The 17,605-nt window shown below is 40.6% G+C and overlaps 1 protein-coding gene and 2 non-coding genes across 5 annotated transcripts in view; 2 read left to right on the top strand and 1 right to left on the bottom strand.

Annotated features, from left to right (window-relative positions):
- Positions 1-17,605, bottom strand: part of NDRG4 (NDRG family member 4) — a 518,571-nt gene that overhangs the window by 104,922 nt on the left and 396,044 nt on the right. The window lies entirely within an intron of this gene.
- LOC126029083 (U6 spliceosomal RNA) lies at positions 4,357-4,463 on the top strand. Its single transcript, XR_007502739.1, has one exon. It is a non-coding gene; the product is annotated as a U6 spliceosomal RNA (small nuclear RNA).
- LOC126029346 (small nucleolar RNA SNORA22) lies at positions 13,661-13,790 on the top strand. Its single transcript, XR_007502961.1, has one exon. It is a non-coding gene; the product is annotated as a small nucleolar RNA SNORA22 (small nucleolar RNA).

The following is a 17,605-nucleotide window of genomic DNA, read 5'->3' as shown; positions in this document are numbered from 1 at the left end:
AGAAGGTATCACCTTGTTGCCTAGAAACTTTTGGCACAGCTAGTGAACAGGGAACTGTCGGGCTGCAAGAGCTTGGAGAGGAAGCTGAAGACTTCAGGACTATGAATGAGCCTGTCCAACGAAGCCTTGGCTGACCCAGGGAAACACAAGAGCCAAGTGGGGCTTGGAAGAAACTTTCCTTCTCTGGAGAGCCAACTCAAGCTCTAGAGAGGGGAGTTTGGGGAAATTGAGCCAGTGATGTCCTTACACCACAGGCTTCCGGCAAAGTGGCTTGTCTTGTTCTCCTGCAGAGGTTCAAGTTTTAAAGGTGCAGAGTAGTTGAAGCCTTTGGATATGTTGGATGGTGCCCTGAAATTTCATGTCTCTATTCCTAATTTTAGAGCAAGCAGCTGCCACTGCTTTGTTCTAACAAGTCAGTATTTTTCCATTCCTCTTTCTCACTCCTCTTCCCTTTAAGCATCTAATCCCTCACCCTGTAAAACCTTCTTAACCCAAATTTATCACTTCTTTAAACTTATAAATGGAAGTCATATTTTCTATCATTTTGCTTTTTGTCATTTCTGTAACTTAGTTATTCCTTTTTTTCTTTTAACATTCTCTCCTTCAAGACAAAGAGTATTATCTTTTAGGTTTATTTTTGTTTTTTGTTTGTATTTGGGCCACATTTGGTGTTGCTTAAGGGTTACTCCTGGCTCTGCACTCAGTCAGGGATCACTTTTGGCAGCCAAAGAGGAGCCAACAGGTAGGTCAGCTGCATTCAAGGCAAGTGCCTTACCTACACTGTCTCTCTGGCCCAAGTATCAGCTTTTAGTTCACCTATGCATGCCTCACCTTGCATACAACTGAATGGAATTTTAACATGCTATGTTTGAGAGGACATGGAGTTCAATGCTTTTCATTTACTATACTTGGAAGATTTCTTTCTGGATAATCTGTCTCTTATTTGTTTGTTTATTTGGGAGATTTAATGGGTGCTACTAAAATTCCTTGGAAGGGTTTTAGTTGGTGATGTAAGTTTTTCTGATTTAATTTTGCATTGTTTGGTGTTTACTTAAAAATAATACAGTTAAGGGGCTGGAGAGATAACATGGAGGTAGCGCGTTTGCCTTACATGCAGAAGGACGGTGGTTTGAATTCTAGCATCCCATATGGTTCCCCGAGCCTGCCAGAGGTGATTTCTGAGCATAGAGCCAGGAGTGGCCCCTGAGCGCAGCCTGGTGTGACCCAAAAAGCAAAAGCAAAAAAATAAAATTGAAAAGGCACCTAGGCTAATGCAACAAGACCACTTGGGTAACTACTGGAATCTGAGAGGCTCATTACATTGCTCTCTACCTAAATAAAGTTTTTCTTAATAAAAAAATGTTTAAACATTTTTTGAAGGGGGGCAAGATCATTATTTCTGAAGTCTTCTAAACGAAGATGCTAGTAGTGGGCATACTGCCACCTAGAGGTTACAAAGTATACTTGTTTTTCTTTGGGATTATTTTGCATCAAAAAGACAGTAAAGCATGAATATAAATAGGGCTGGGGTGATAACACAGTGTTAGGGCTTTAGTCTTGCAAGCGGCCAACCCTTGACAGATCTGGGTTCGATACCCAGCATCTCATATGGTCCCCTGAGCCTGCCAGGAGAGATTTTTGAGCTCAGAGCCCTGAGTATCTTCTCTGCTCCACCGGGTGTGGCCCAGTGAATATAAATAAATATAAATATGTGGAGAACTACATTCAGCTCCTACATGGGTCATAGTAACTATAAAATAGTATTTCCATTACAAATGTTTTCACAAAATTCCCCTTCAATAGAAATTACTAGGTGCAACTCATGCAAATTAATTTTATTACAATCATCCATAGATCTGTAAAACTGATTTTGGAAAAAGTCAACTTACATTTTTAATTATTTATTTATCCACCCATCCATTCATTCATTGTTTTGGGACACACACCTTTGCTCAGTATTTACTCTTGGAAGGTTTAGAGGACCATATGGAATGCTGGGGTTTGAACCTAGATTGGGCGCATGCAAGGCAGCCCTACCTAGTGTGCAATAACTCCAGCATCAGCTTAAATTGTAATGCAAAGACACATGTAATTTTAAGTTCAATTGTGTATTAAGACATCTTGATTTACAGTTAGTCATGATTGAGTTTCAGACATACAATGTTCCAACACAAATCCCATCATCAATGTCAATTTCCCTCCATCAATGTCCCTGGTTTCTAAAGATATGATCTTTAAAATCCAAGGTATAATGATATAAAAATAATATAATGACATAAATGATATAGAAACAATAAAAAACAAACCAAAATATTATTTTAATCCTCAAATATTTTTGGTAACTTGAGAATGTCTATATTTTCAGACAAGGCTAGGCATGTCTAGGGTAATATGCTTTAGACAAGAATGCATGTTTTGGGGCCAGAGAGATAATACATGGGATTAGGCACTTACATATTTGGTCCTAGTCCCCCTGTAGTACCAGGAGTGATCTTAGCACAGAGCCAGGGAAAATCTCTAAGCACTGCAGGGTGTGGCCCAAAAATGTAACCATTCCCTCCCAAAGAATGTCTGTAATAGTAAGTCATCTCAACATTTTTATATGAGACCACAAAAAATGAAAGTTTATTTTAAAGCTGAGAAAAGTGATAGTGGTAACTTAAAGATATTATAAATAAGTCACACTTGGGGTTAAGCAGAATGCTCTGCTTTGTTTTGAGGTCACATACAACAATGCTCAGGAATCATTCCTGGCAGTGCTGGGGGACCATATGAGGTACTGGGGATGAAACTTGGGTTGGCTGTTTGAGGCAAGCTCCTTTACGGGCTAAACTATCTCTCCAGCCCTGAAGCAGAATGTTCTAGAAATGGTACTGATTATAATAGGACAAGCACAGAGGCACCATCAGGGCATTTTTCCAGGCTTCCTTCTTATTCTGTGGGTAAAGTTACACAATAGCTTTACTCTATCACTGTTTTCTGAGAGGGGAAATTGTATTTTGCTTAGAATTGTCTCAGCCTTTCAGATAGCTTTGTCACTTTACTTAAGCAATTCCGGTCTCAAGTGCAGAGATCTTTCCCACATGGCCTAGGCAGGCATATGATTTCACTGTCTTTGAAGTTGAATAATATTTGCAAATGAAAAAATTGATAGGTTTTCAAAAAAGGAATAATTTTTGAAAGAGGGATAACCTAAAAAATAAAGGTAATCAAAACAAAACATTTTATTCATACGAATTTGGGGGGTGGTCAGGGGGATTTGTTTGGCTTTTGTGATGTTGAGCTATATCTGGCAGTGTTCAGGACTTACTCCTGACTCTTGTTCAGTCTATGTATGCTCAGGGAACCATAGACAGTGCTGGACATTGAAGCTGGGTCAGATGCATCTAGTGAGCACTCTATCCAGTGTACTCTCCCTCCAGCCTAACTTTTATGAATTCTGAAACTGTCCTTAGAATTTCTCTGTAGTCCTAACCTAGAATCCAACACTGACATGTAGATTGCAGACACATAAAGGCTGAGCCCTTGCCCCCCCCTTTTTTTTCAAGGAAAAAGAGTGTGGAGGATTATATGCAAAGTTCTTGTTGTGGGCTAAGAAAAAAACCCCAGGATATTCTGAAAACTGTTATTCCTGGAGTTCTCCCAGTTGACCAGAGAACACACCTAGAAGACTTGGAGTTTTAAGAATGAAGAGATTCCCCAGTATGATCTCAGTGACTCAGAATTCCAGGGGAAAACCTGTGACTACAATCAGACCTCTGCCTCTAGCCTGACTGTGTGAGCCCCTGCCTCTGAAACTGGGGGAGTGGAATCAACTGGGCTTTTCCTTCCTAATTCGAACCCTAAAGTTGGTACCTCTAAGCCCAAAGGCTTTGGGTGGGGTAGGGATGAAGGTTTTCAGACTTTACTTCTGGCTCTGCTCTGGTGGAAGGTTGAGATGCTGAGGATCAAACACTTATCATCTGTGAGTAAGGCAAGAACCCTCCCAGCTGTTCTATCTCTTCAGGCCCCAGAAATCATGTTATAAACATGGGCTACTCAGTGGATTCACAGCAGTGTAGTTTTCTGCAAGGTCACCCTGCTTAGCCTCTGCTTTGAGATATCTTTTGAAAGAAAACTGGTGTCTTAGAAAATGAAGAGAGGGAGCCCGGATAGATAGCACAACTGTAAGGTGTTTGCCTTGCACACAGCCGACCCAGGACGGACCTGGATTCAATTCCCGGCATCCCATATGGTCCCCCAAACCTGTCAAGAACGATGTCTGAGTGCAGAGCCAGGAGTAACCCCTGAGAACAGCCAGGTGTGTTCCACCACCCCCCCTCCAAAAATAGGGGGAAAAAAAAGAAAATGAAAAGAGTGCTTGCTCCAGGAGCACATATACTAAAATTGGAAAGATACAAAGAAGATTAGCATGGCCCCTGTGCAAGGATGACATGAAAATTTGTGAAGCATTCCATATTTTAAAAAAGAAAAAAAATGAAGAGACTAAATAAGACACTTGAAACTAATGAGGGAGGAGAAATCCCCACCAAATTGCAAATTTTCATTCCTACCCCACCCCATCCCTTAAGTAAGTTGACAAAAGTAAGCAGCTTCGTTTACAAAGGAAGTCCCTCCTAAAATTTCATCAAAAAACAGGAGGAAGGTATTTGCTTCTGAGCACTTGTCTCTTGATGTTCACAGTTTCTCTGCTAACAATCCTCTGTGCTGCTGGTTTTACTCCTAATTCTTTTCTGTTCAACCTCTGGCTTACTCAGTTGGTAGCTGGAATACTGCAAGCAAGATTGCCACCTATAGGCAGAAAAAGTCTCCCACAGATGGACTGCTGCCTGCATTTGTTTGAAAGGGGAAAGGAGAGCAAGTTCACTGGTGAGACTGCTACACAAAGGTAGACAGTGGTTGCATATTAGACAACAGCTATGATGTTGGGGCCAGAGTCACAGCACAGAGGTAGGGTGTTTGCCTTGCATGCTGCTGGCCCAAGAAAGAATAGGTTGAATCCCAGGCATGCCATTTGGTCCTCTGAGTCTGCCAGGAGTGATTCCTGAGCGCAGAGCCAGGAGTAAGCCCTGAAAGCTGCCAGATGTGCCCCAAAAACAAATAAATGAAAAATCTAGGATGTGGAATGGAGAGATAATACAGAATAGGGGGTTTGTTTGACACCCAACTGACCAGGATTCGATCTCTGTCAGACTGTATTAGCCCCCACCCATCCCACCCCTAGCCCCCTCCCTAGCACTGCTAGGAGTGATCCCTGAGTGCAGAACCAGATACCTGGGCACTATTGGGTATGACCACCCCTTCAAAAAAGAAAAGAAAAGACAAAAGAAACATCTAGATGTGCCCGCAAAGCTTTGAAAATGGAAAGACTTGCATACAAATGTTCACAGAGGCTAGATCCACAATAGCCAAAATCTATGTCTTATATCTGTTATTGTATGAATGACCAATTGTAGAATGTCTATCTGAGGAATGATTAGTCAGCCTCAAAGAGAAATGAAGTATTGGTGCATGCTGGACCTTAAAACTTATTAGGCTGATGGTAAGAAGACAGACAGGAAAAGTTCTGGTTTGTACCATTTCTTTTAGGTGAGATATCCAGAAGGATTAAGTCCATAGAGCTATAAAGTAAACTTGTGATGGCTCACCGCCAGAGATTTGGGTGAGACAGAACATGGAGAATCAGTCATGTCTGGGGCTTTGGTTTAAGATAATGCAGATGTTCAAGAACCAAATAGAGGTGGTGGTTGCACATTATTGGGAATGTTTTAAATTCCACTGGAAGGTGAGCTTTGAAAAGCTTGGTTTCAGGGCAGGAGAGATAGCATGAAACTAAGGTGTTTGCCTTTCATGCAGAAGAACGATGGTTTGAATCCCGGCATCTTACATGGTCCCCCGAGCCTGCCAGGAGCGATTTCTGAGCATAGAGCCAGGAGTAACCCCTGAGTACTGCCGGGTGTGAGCCAAAAACCAAAAATAAAATAAAATAAAACAAAACAAAACAAAAAAGAAAAGCTTGATTTTATGCTATGTGAATTTCACCTCAAAAAAAAAAAAAAAAAAAACCTTACAAAGTGGACTAATGAGTCCTCAGTGTCTGAATGGGATCTCCAGAACATATTTTGAAGTTCTGAGTGGCTCCAGGGTGCAGCTCAGGAAAACCACTGATAGGTTTGTTGATGTCTCTGAAGTGCAGCACTGGGCTCGAACCAGATTCTTCTCCAGCTCAGCATGAGGGGTCCATGCCCAGGAAGATATATGGGATGAGTTGGGGGGGGGGCGTTATTTCTGATAATTTTGAAATTTTTATTTTTTAGATGGTAGGTTTGGGTCACATTTATTAGTGTTTATAGTGTGACTCAGGATCAAATTAGGGTTGGCCACATGCAAGGCAAATGCCTTAATCCCTGTTTAGGTGATAGAAATGAACTCTCAAGCGCTTCTCCATGGAAGCCTGTTATGGTAGGTGACATGAGGAGTCTCTTGAATGTTCCATGACGTAGGACAATCCCTAGAATTCAAAGCACATAGAAATTCAAGATAGTTGAGGATAGTCATGGGCCACTCCCAGCTCAGTTTCTCCAAGAATGAGCAAAGAGGAGAGCATAAGAAGTGATGAGTGAATGGGGGTATGTGAAGGAGTTAATGAGTGAAGGAATGAATGAGTGAATAAAAATCTGGTGCATCTGTCTCCTTGAGTTTTTTTCCTTCCACTTGGCTTGCCCAGAGCTTTTCTAATAGAACTTCTAGAATCTAGAAGATTCCCTTGGGATCAGGACCTTCATTCCTTCTCCAAGGTCATTCTTGCAAAGCTGAATGACTGCAGTACAGACTGACAGCTGGAAGGAGTTTCAAATGTCTGAACTGTCAAGCTCTCACACCAAGATCTTTTGCCACTCTGACCCTCAGAGTCTCCTGGGGTATTGTGGGCGCTTTTAACACTCCTGATGCCCAAGTTCCCCATCCAATCTTGGGCTCATTGGTTCAATAAGGAACCATTTCATGGAGAGGGCTAGAAAAGCCCACAGATAATTCTTTTTGTTTTTGTTTTTTTTATTAATTTTTTATTTTTAATTATGAGAACAAAGATGCAAAGAAAGAGAGCAAGGTAAAGTTACAGTGGAAGGAAAATTACCCATAAACAGAATTCTCAGTAGTTTCATTGCTGATATCTTAACTTTGAACTTTCAGCCAAAGAACATTAAGAAAAATAAAACAGAGCCCTTGTACAATTACTTTGTCCCTCAAGTCCCCAGATTGTAGTACATAATATTTCTTAGCACACAAAGCAATCTAAAGCCATAAAACATGTAACTCCTTAAACATTGAAGGCAAAGTACTTTTTTACATTTCCATGCACATGCATATTAGTTTAACCTCAAAAGTGTAAATGGGTTGTTTTTCTTAAGGATTAGAGTCAAAGGAGCACAGTAAAAACAGTGTTAGAGTGGCAATTATTGTTTGCATAGGCCCACCAAAATATGAGGGACATGGAAAGGAAAAGCCTTGGCCTAAATACAAGGAGACCCTACCCCTGAAATTTCCTGACATAAGAACAACTCTAGGCTCCAGGCAAACTGGTTTGTCCAATCCAGGTCATTGTCTGTAGTGCCAATACACTTTTATTTTTCCAGTCTCTGTTGTTGGTATCATGTTTCTGTATTAAAGATCCTGAAATCTGCATATCCTATATTGCAGTCAGAATGGTGCAGAGCATCCTCTCATTTTACCTCACAATTAAAGGGCAATGCAGAGAACCCTGTCCTGTAAGCAAGTTGTTGTTGTTGTCAAGTCTTCTTAGTGTTAAGGGAAGTCTCTTTTGAGCAGGTCGATGTCAGAGCCATGGTAGTATCTTCCCTGGTAGAGGATTGCTTCCAGGTGTTGTTATAAAAAACCTTGGATGTTTCGTAGATAACTTCCCTGGTTCAGGGGTGAATGGAGGATGCCCATTCTTCTGAAACCTGTGCAGGTCATTATATTAATGTTCAGGGTGTAAGGCACCATTGCACTATGATATTTGTGTGTTCCGATCTCTATTAGATAAGAACTTATTTGTATGTATAGTATTTTGTATGTATAGTATTTTCCCATTTTAATGTGCCTATACAAACAAGGAACAATGCCACGTGGCATTATCGGCGTATACGGGGGCCAGAAGAACAAGTCCAACAATCCCCATACATGGTTTAATCATAAGCATTAAACTGAGGGACTCTTCCACCAAAATTCCTTATTGAACAGCTCACAAAGAGAAGACAGGACAAACAGTGGGTAAATCGTCACAGTAAAATAATATTTAGAAAGAGTTATAGCTGTTAAAGAAAATACACATAAAATATTCAAAAGACATATGTGTCCATTTTATGTCTTTTGAAATAGTTGGGTTGTTAAATCCAATATACGACTTTGGTCTGTGATTAGAACGTGTAGTACTGAAGTTAAAAAGGGTAAATGTGAGGTACTGATGGTTGGGGGTGGGAGAGTTAAGGAGTAATAATGAGCTTTGTAGGGATGTGCGAAAGGGCAGAATATGTTGGGGCAGGAGGTCAGTCTTGGTGCCTAACAAATTAAATAACTGAGGGTAAAGAGGGTTAATTAAGGGGAAGATAATGAATCCGATTGGGAGATGAGGGAGCAGAGGGGCTCTGGTGTGGAGGAGGGGAAATATATCAGAGGGACTATATACGTTGTATAGATGAATTGTTTATGGTCAGGCTTGGCAGTCAGAGAGGACCACTGTATAGGAAGTCACGTCTACATATACACTGATTTTAGAGACCTATATGAATATTATCCTCCAAATCTAGGGAATTCCATTTTTTTCCCTTAAAACAGTCGAGAATTAAGAATATTTTTGAGTGTTGTTAAAAAGTATATATGTTGTGCGGGCGCATTTGTGCCCGCGCACTTTTGAAAATGAATAATAGTAAGAGGAGAACTCCTGAGTGGGGTCCAGTCTGGGGTAGGGGGATCTCAGTCCCCTGGACTAAGTGGTCAGCCCAGGGGGCCTATGGCTAGCTGTCCTGCCCAGAGTCCCCAACATACCAGCTAAAGAGAAACAGAAGAACTGGCATGTGGAGTCTTCTGGGTGCAGCCCTGCCTCTGTAGTTTGTGGATGCATAGGGAGGAATTTATCTCCCTCCCTCCCCCCAGGGCCCAATTAACCAGGCGTGGCCCTGAAGACCCATCTGGCGTGGGGGGGGGATCTCAGTCCCCTGGACTAAGTGGTCAGTCCAGGAGGCCTATGGCTAGCTGTCCTGTCCAGAGCCCCCAACATACCAGCTGAAGAGAAACAGAAGAACTGGCATGTGGAGTCTTCTAGATGCAGCTCTGCTTCTGTAGTTTGCCCACAGATAATTCCAATGGTCAACTAATATCACAAATTCATTCACTATGTGGATGACTAGTTACCATATGTTTTTGTTTTTCTTTCTTTTGGGGGAGTGCTTGAGGTCATTCTGGAGGTGCTCAGGGGACTATGTGGTGGTGGGAATCAAACCTACATGCAAATTAAGTACTTCGATGGCTGAAAACTATATATAAATTTTATTTCTCTAAGTCCCAAACTATTGTGAAGCTGACAGTGATAGGTGCTTGCATGAAGCAGATGTTTAGCACGAAAATGTAGACACTACGGATTTGCTTTAAAACTTGATGTCTTTATTGGGAGCACTTCCACCTTCTAAACAATCTGGGTATATTTGGTTTCTTCTATCCACTGGATGGATCTCATCCTCCTGGGATGTGGAGAAGGAATTTGGGGGTACACAGTCTCCAAAGTAGAAGTTCCTTTGACCTTGAAGCTCGATGCCCCCTAATTAACCTTATTTCTGGACTGTCTAATGATTTGCATCAGTTTTATCATCTGTAAAAACAAAACAAAACAAAAAAAAAACAAAAAAACAAAAACAAAAAAAAATAAAACAAAAAAACAAAACAAAAAAAACACAAAAAAAAACAAAAAAAAAAAAAACAAAACAAAAAAAACAGAAAGAACAAGGCGAGGGAATGTCCTATTCTGACCTGCAGAGACTCACCATGTGACCTGTAGCTGCTTATTTGTAGCAAAAGCATTTGCAAACTCTTTGTGCTTTGTGTTCAAATTAGTACACCTTTTTGAAGAAAAAAGTTGAAAGGCCCTAACTCTTTGTTTTAACATTAAAGAAGCTTAAATCTTTGTTTAGGTGCTATAGATTAGGTAATATTTGTTTATAATTTGGTGATCTTTGCGTTTTGGGGTCCCATCTGGCAGTGCTTAGGGTTTATTCCTGGCTTCATGTTCAAGGGTCATTCCTAGTGGTGCTTAGGAGGCTATGTGGGATGCCAGGGATTCCAAAGCAAACACCTTAGCCACTGTATTATCTCTCTGTGCTATTTCACTCTTAATACAAAGTGGCAAAAACATTCTAAATGGATGCAAAAATCTTCATGGTCTTTCTGTCCAATGACTTTACAAACAATTGTTTAGGTTTTATAGAGGACAAGTAAGTGGTCATCAATAGATTCACAACAGAGTACAAACCTCTCATTGCAACAAACCAGCCTATCCTCTAGTGCTACTTAGATTGCAGTCAGTCTCATCAGAGGGTCTGATTCCACTTATGTAAAATGTCCAGACTAGATAAACCCAGGAAATGGAAAACAAATTTGTCCCAAGCTTCAGAGTGTTGGGCAGAAACAGGGAGTTACTTACCAGTGGTAAGATGTTGGGGACTGTGACTTGTTTGAGGCCATTTTGCTGTTCTTTCTGCCATAATCCAGCCTTTCACCTAAAGGCTACATGCAGTCTTGCTGTAAGTTCTTGGGCCAAAGAGAAAGGAATGTGCAGCTGCAAGAGATAATTAATCTTGTAGCCCGGAGGAGAGCAACACGGCCCGGTACCATTCCCAGAAATGAGGTCTTACTCCCTCAACTACATTCCGGAGTCAACAAGGCAGTTATTATGTGTATATGTTACATTGTCTGTACAAAATTATTTCTGTAAGAACATTGCCCCCACCTTATATCTGTTAAAAGTTTAGAAATGCAGCTAGAAGGTCACAAGATGTTTCCATGGATACTGCAAGAAGTATTGCGCCTTATTTGGAATAATGAAGTAATTTTCATGCAAAAAGAATGATTGACATTGCCTTTTGCCTGCCCCCTTCTCCTTCACTATATAAGAAGGAGCTGTAGCCAAATAAAGTTGCCCTTGAGCAGTGAGACATTGCCTTGGGTCTTTATTATTAACCTCTCTCAGATTTTTACAGGTGTGGTTGTTTTTCTACCCAGCAAAATAGGAGTGCGGTTGTCTGAGAAGTCTTCCCAGCTAATTCCTGCTGGCCGGGCCCCCCTGGGGGGCTTCAGGACCCCGCATTTTGGCGCCCAACGCTGGGCTCGAAGACCACCGCCACACCCCGAACGACTACAGGTCGGCGAGTCCGGAGCTGTTTCGTAAATCGCAGGAAATACCTCATCAGGGTAGGCGTTGAAACGAGTTAGCCTTAATCAAAAATTTAAACTGCAGTTTTTCCAGTCGTTCTGATCGCCGCCCCTGATTGGCTTTTGGGGCTTCACCCATAGGATACGCTACCATGGGTGCTTCATTGACTACTGAACTTAAATTCATTATTGATATTCAGTCTGAGTTAAAAGCCAGACATGTAGAGGTTACCAAAAAAGATATTTGTAATTTTTTAATGTTTGTTCATGATGTTTGCCAAAAATCTAGTGTTCCTGGGCTCCCTCTCGCTCTGACTCTGTCTCTCAGTTTCCTTCCTCTTCTGACCCTTCATCTTTACTTCTGCCACTGCACCCTCTGTGCAAAATCCTAAACAGCCCTTCACTTCCCTAGCTTCAGCTCCGTCCCTGTTTCACCACCCTCCCCTCCTTAGCCAGCAATTGCAACAATACAAAGCCTTTAATTGGAAAAGCCTCAAAGAGCCATTTCAAGCCGTAACCTCCTATGGCCCCCAAGCCCCTTACACGCTCTCCTGCTTAGAATCTAATAGCTGAACTCTTTGTCTCTTGGGAAGTTAACTTTTTTTTTCATTGCAAAGCCCTTGCAGATAGGCAGGAATCCTGATCTCTAAGCTCTTATAGCTGGCCTCGCCTCTTTTCATACCTTAAAGGTACAGCACACACTTTCCAGGTCCCAGCTTGCCAACATGGCTCTTGCTGCCCTCTGTGCCTGGAAGTCACTCCCCAGAGCCAGCATTCCAGCAGCTCCCCCACACGCGGCAACAAACTGTTGCTGCTTTCTCCCTCCCCCCCCCCCCTTTCTGACTTGAGTTCCCAACTCACCACAATTACATCCATGGTGTCTCACCTCTCTAACAAACTTGATAATGCTCTTAGCTCAAAAACCAGTGCTACTACCTTTCCTGTCTTTCTCCCTAATGGAGAAAGTCTTCCCCCCCCTCCCCGCCTGCTCAGCAGCCTCCGCAGCTACCTTCTCAAACGCCTCCCACTGATCCCCCGCACCCCAGGGGAAAAATTCTAAATGCCCAAGACGCTCAGTCCCTAACCATGGCAGATTCCCTCCTCTCACCGCTCCCCCTCTTAAAGCTATAGAAATGAAACTACTTGGCCAAATTGAAAATCTTAAACAAATCTTAAGCCTTCAAAAACAGGCTGCTTCTCTTAATTCACAGGTTTCTGCCCTTCAGGCGTTTCCCCCCCCTCCTAAATCTATAGTTGTCTGTCCTCTGCCCACTGAATTCTACGGCCAGGCCCCCCCTCTTGAGAATTCAAAGGAACAAACTAATAAAAGTCAGGCTGAGTGCCATAAAACAGAAACTGCTGCAGTGCCTACAAAAAATTCTAAGGGCACAGTGAGCAGGATAATTACAAAGTATCATCTGCTAAGCCATAAAACCTTGCGATATCTACACTTTGCTGTTAAAACTTCTGAGCCTAATGTACCTTTTACTCAGTACATTTTGCTCAAACCAGCCCTCAGCCTCCTTCAGCCTCTTTCCTACCAGCCTTGGGAAACAGCCAGCTCAGGCCCTGCCACTCCCACTTTAAGCCTTCCAATTCACCTTGAAATACCCAATCTTTGTTATTCAAAATAAATCTGAAAAGTGGCATCTCTTGCATATTCTCAAATCAATTAATAAAACCATGATCCCCATGGTGCTTTTGCAACCCAGACTCCCCTCTTCGGTTGCCATTCCCTCTAATTCCAATAAATTAGTAATTAATCTTAAAAGATTGCTTTTTTTTTTCTCTATATCATTACACCCTGCGGACTGTAAATAATTTGCCTCTAGCCTTCCTGCTGTTAACTGTGCTGGCCCCTCCCCGAGTTATCAGTGAAAGACTCTGCTTCACCTTGTTAGCCCTACACTTTGTCAGATATGTGTTATTAGGTTTAGTGCATTAAGTGGTGTAAAGTAATTATTAAAACATTAAAAAGCAACATGAAGATAAGGGCAATAAACTTTTTTTTTCATGCCTCTCAGAAAATTTTAAAGCAAGGTCATGATTCTGTCACTTTACAGATAACAAAATGTTGGTAAAAGAAAAACTTCTTTGTGTTTTAAAATCCAAACGAACATAAAAGTGTTAAATTTAAGTCTTATATTTCTATTAAAAGTTTTATTTTAATTTTTAAAGTATTTACAAAATTATGTGAAAAATAATGTGGTTAGCCTTTTTAAACAATATAGTTAATTTAATGCACAGTGAACACCTAGGTGTGCTTTATAGTACCCTTAGTTTTAACTTTGTGCTACAGCAATGGTTGTTCTTTATTTCTGCATTGAAAGAACTATTATTTTAAGTGCATTCAAAATATCAGCACATTATACAAATCTGTATATTTGTGTCGCAGTGAAAAAATAATATAAATGAAAAATATATTATATATAATTTTATAAGTAATATATAAAAGTAACTAAACTTTATAAGCAAATTAACTAGTATTAAATACAATTTTAGTCTTAAGTTCTAAGTGTGTAAATACATCAGATGTCTTTAACTATATTTTATAATAATCTAAGCATTTAGTTAATTTAGTATATAATATTTTTTACAAATTATTCACTTAAAGTCTTCATAGTAAAAACAGTTGTTTGTTTTTTAAAAATCAGTTTTTATACCTTTAATAATCATAGTTCATGCTATTGTGTTTAATCATAAAAATTTTAACACTTTATTGCAGCTGTCTTACTGTTCTACTGCAAAACCAATTTAAAGAAAACCTATTCATTTACAGCAAATCATTTCATACTTCCAAGTAGAGACTCCTTCTACAGTGCTCATTAACCATTTTACTTAATGTTTTAAACTTCAAATTAAAATTGTTTTAAAAATGTTTTGTGTTAAATCTAAACCTTAAAATTTATTTTCAGCAAAGTTCCACTCCATCTACATTAAGTACTTCTCAAAACTAAAAAAGTTTTTCTACAAAAATTTTTTTTTCTTCTCACAAACATGCTAGCTAAATATTTAAAAGCGCTTGTCAATTTTTTATAAATAAGTCTTAAATCAATCCTTTTGTCTGTTTATGTGTCTGTTGTGATGAATGAAAGTGGCCACAAGTGTAAAATGTTGTGTTTAGTGTTGTTTTGTTTTGTCTGTTTATTTGTTATCTCTACATTTTATAATAATACAATTTTTAAAGCCTTATCCATTTTTCAAATTTCAATTAATTTTTTCAACCTGGTTCAGTCTGGTCAGTTCACAGACTGGCATCTTGCAACTAAAAATCATGTGTTAAAAATTATGTATTAAGCTAGCTTTGTCCTTCTAAGAACATGGTGGAAGGTGTGGGAGATGGCAAACCCCAGATTTCTCAATGGCCATCGGGGATAACTTTTCCCTGGAGAATTTCTGGACTTTGCAGTCACCCGGCTTTCCTGTTATGTGTAAGTTCAGGCCTATAGAATATGTATTTATGGCTAAAAAATAGCATCCAGCTTTAACATAATAACTAAAAGTTTAAGAAAAATCCTTTATATTCAGTTTAAAAAAATTTTTTTAATTAGCAATTGTTAACTATAAATTTTCTTTTATGCCAAAGTCTAACAGAGGTCAAATAACATTCCCGTGGTATTCAAAAATAACTAGTGTAATGTAAATTGCTAATGTTTTCTGCCTGTAAACCCAAGCCAAAAAACTAAGTAAATTCTTAATTTTTATATGAAGTAACCATTTTGCCTCCTGCCAAGCTGTTTTCTTATAAACCTCCTGCTAGCCGCCATTCCTGCAAACCTGTTTCTAACTGACTCCACCTTTGACAATGCTTAATTAGACACTCTGCCTAGCTGCCTTGGTTGCCCACCATTGCCACCAACAACCTCCATTGCAAACAAGTCACGGTCGTGGAACTTTGCTTACTCAAACCATATATGTACCCCCCTGTTCAACAATCAGACATTTGCAATCAAACCATTATTGTTAACAACTCTTCCATCTTCATTGAAGCCCCCAACTCCACTTATTTTGTTTGCTCCACTAAATTTTCTCCCCATATTGTTACTGAAATGTTTCTTGCTTATCATGATTATTATGTTTTAGCTTTGTTAATGCCTAAAATAACCATCAAACCTGTTGGTCCGGTTTCCACCTTGAACCTCATCCTGCAAATGGTCAATGCCTCTGCCCAAGCGCTCTCCAACACCAGCTATGAACACTGTTAAATCTGCAATTCACCGGTTTCGCCGTTTTATGAAAGCATCACAACGTTTAAATCTCCTATCTACACCAATGACTCTAAACTTCTTCTCTGGAAAGTTCAGCCTCAGCGTCATTAACTCACTGTTGGGCAAGTTGTGAGCTACGGACTCTGCCTTCTGGCCCATCCTCCTCCTCTCAAGTTATTTTAAATCTTATAAATGCCTCTGCTCTAGCCCTCACAGACCCAGATTATGAACGCTGTTGGCTTGGCTTCTCTCCTCAACCCCTACTCTTATCCTTCCGTCTTTCAACAACGTCGCGAGCCCTTTACAACTGTCACCCTTGCAGTCCTCCTTGCTGTTGGCGCCACTACTAGTGCTGGCATAGAAATTTACTCCCTTGTTTCCACTCAGTCCAATTTTCGCATTCTCACTCAGGCTGTAAAACGAAACATTAATGAAATCAAACATAGCTTACAATTTCTCACTGATACTGTTAGTTCCCTTGCATATGTTGTGCTTCAAAATCGTCGTGGTTTAGATCTCGCCCTTATGAAAGAGGGGGGAGTCTGTGTAGCCCTTAAGGAACAATGTTGTATTTTCAAAGACAAAACTGGATTAGTTAGGAATAGCGTTCAACACATTGGTGACGGTATAAAAGACTTCCAAAAACATTTCGATGAAAAACAAGGTTGGTAACAGGGTTGGTTTTTCTCTTCTCCTTGGATACATACATTACTGTCCACTATTTTGGGCCCTCTTATTAGCCTCATGCTGCTCCTTTCCTTTGACCCATGGGCTTTCCGCAAACTTACTGCCCTTGTTAAAAACCAGGTAGATGAGACGGCAAAAACCTCTGTTCAAGTTCACTACCAACAGTTAACCCAACGTGACTCCTGTGAAAACTTGGCTTTTGTCACCAAGCCGCCCTTCCAGCCACTAAGTTTTCAGGACATAGAGCGCATAGCTAACAAACGGAGCTCGCTCCGGTACTTGTGCTCTCGGCTGTGGAAACACCTACGACGGGATTAGCAAGGTCCCAGTTAGGACACGGCCCTAAAAGGCTACAAAACATAATTCGAATCTCTGTGCACACCCACGGCGCTTGTAGCCACCTTTTAAATGCGGCTTTGGCCGTGTCCAACCTGGTCAAACCTTGTAGCCTAAGACACGGTTCTTCCACCCGCTCACGACTTTCCTTCTTTTATTAGAAGAGAAAGGGGGAGATGTTGGGGACTGTGACTTGTTTGAGGCCATTTTGCTGTTCTTTCTGCCATAATCCAGCCTTTCACCTAAAGGCTACATGCAGTCTTGCTGTAAGTTCTTGGGCCAAAGAGAAAGGAATGTGCAGCTGCAAGAGATAATTAATCTTGTAGCCCGGAGGAGAGCAACACGGCCCGGTACCATTCCCAGAAATGAGGTCTTACTCCCTCAACTACATTCCGGAGTCAACAAGGCAGTTATTATGTGTATATGTTACATTGTCTGTACAAAATTATTTCTGTAAGAACATTGCCCCCACCTTATATCTGTTAAAAGTTTAGAAATGCAGCTAGAAGGTCACAAGATGTTTCCATGGATACTGCAAGAAGTATTGCGCCTTATTTGGAATAATGAAGTAATTTTCATGCAAAAAGAATGATTGACATTGCCTTTTGCCTGCCCCCTTCTCCTTCACTATATAAGAAGGAGCTGTAGCCAAATAAAGTTGCCCTTGAGCAGTGAGACATTGCCTTGGGTCTTTATTATTAACCTCTCTCAGATTTTTACAGGTGTGGTTGTTTTTCTACCCAGCAAAATAGGAGTGCGGTTGTCTGAGAAGTCTTCCCAGCTAATTCCTGCTGGCCGGGCCCCCCTGGGGGGCTTCAGGACCCCGCAGTAAGAGGTAATGAAAATGTTCTAGAACCAGTCACATCCTGTGTACACAAATCTGGGAGTTTTAAACATCAGGTGGGTGGATTGTGTATGTATGTTATAGCTCAACTATAGTTCAAATGTGATAT

The sequence above is a fragment of the Suncus etruscus genome, chromosome 14 (genome assembly GCF_024139225.1).
Source record: "Suncus etruscus isolate mSunEtr1 chromosome 14, mSunEtr1.pri.cur, whole genome shotgun sequence".
NCBI lineage: Eukaryota > Metazoa > Chordata > Mammalia > Eulipotyphla > Soricidae > Suncus > Suncus etruscus.
This window is presented reverse-complemented; position numbering and strand designations above follow the sequence as displayed.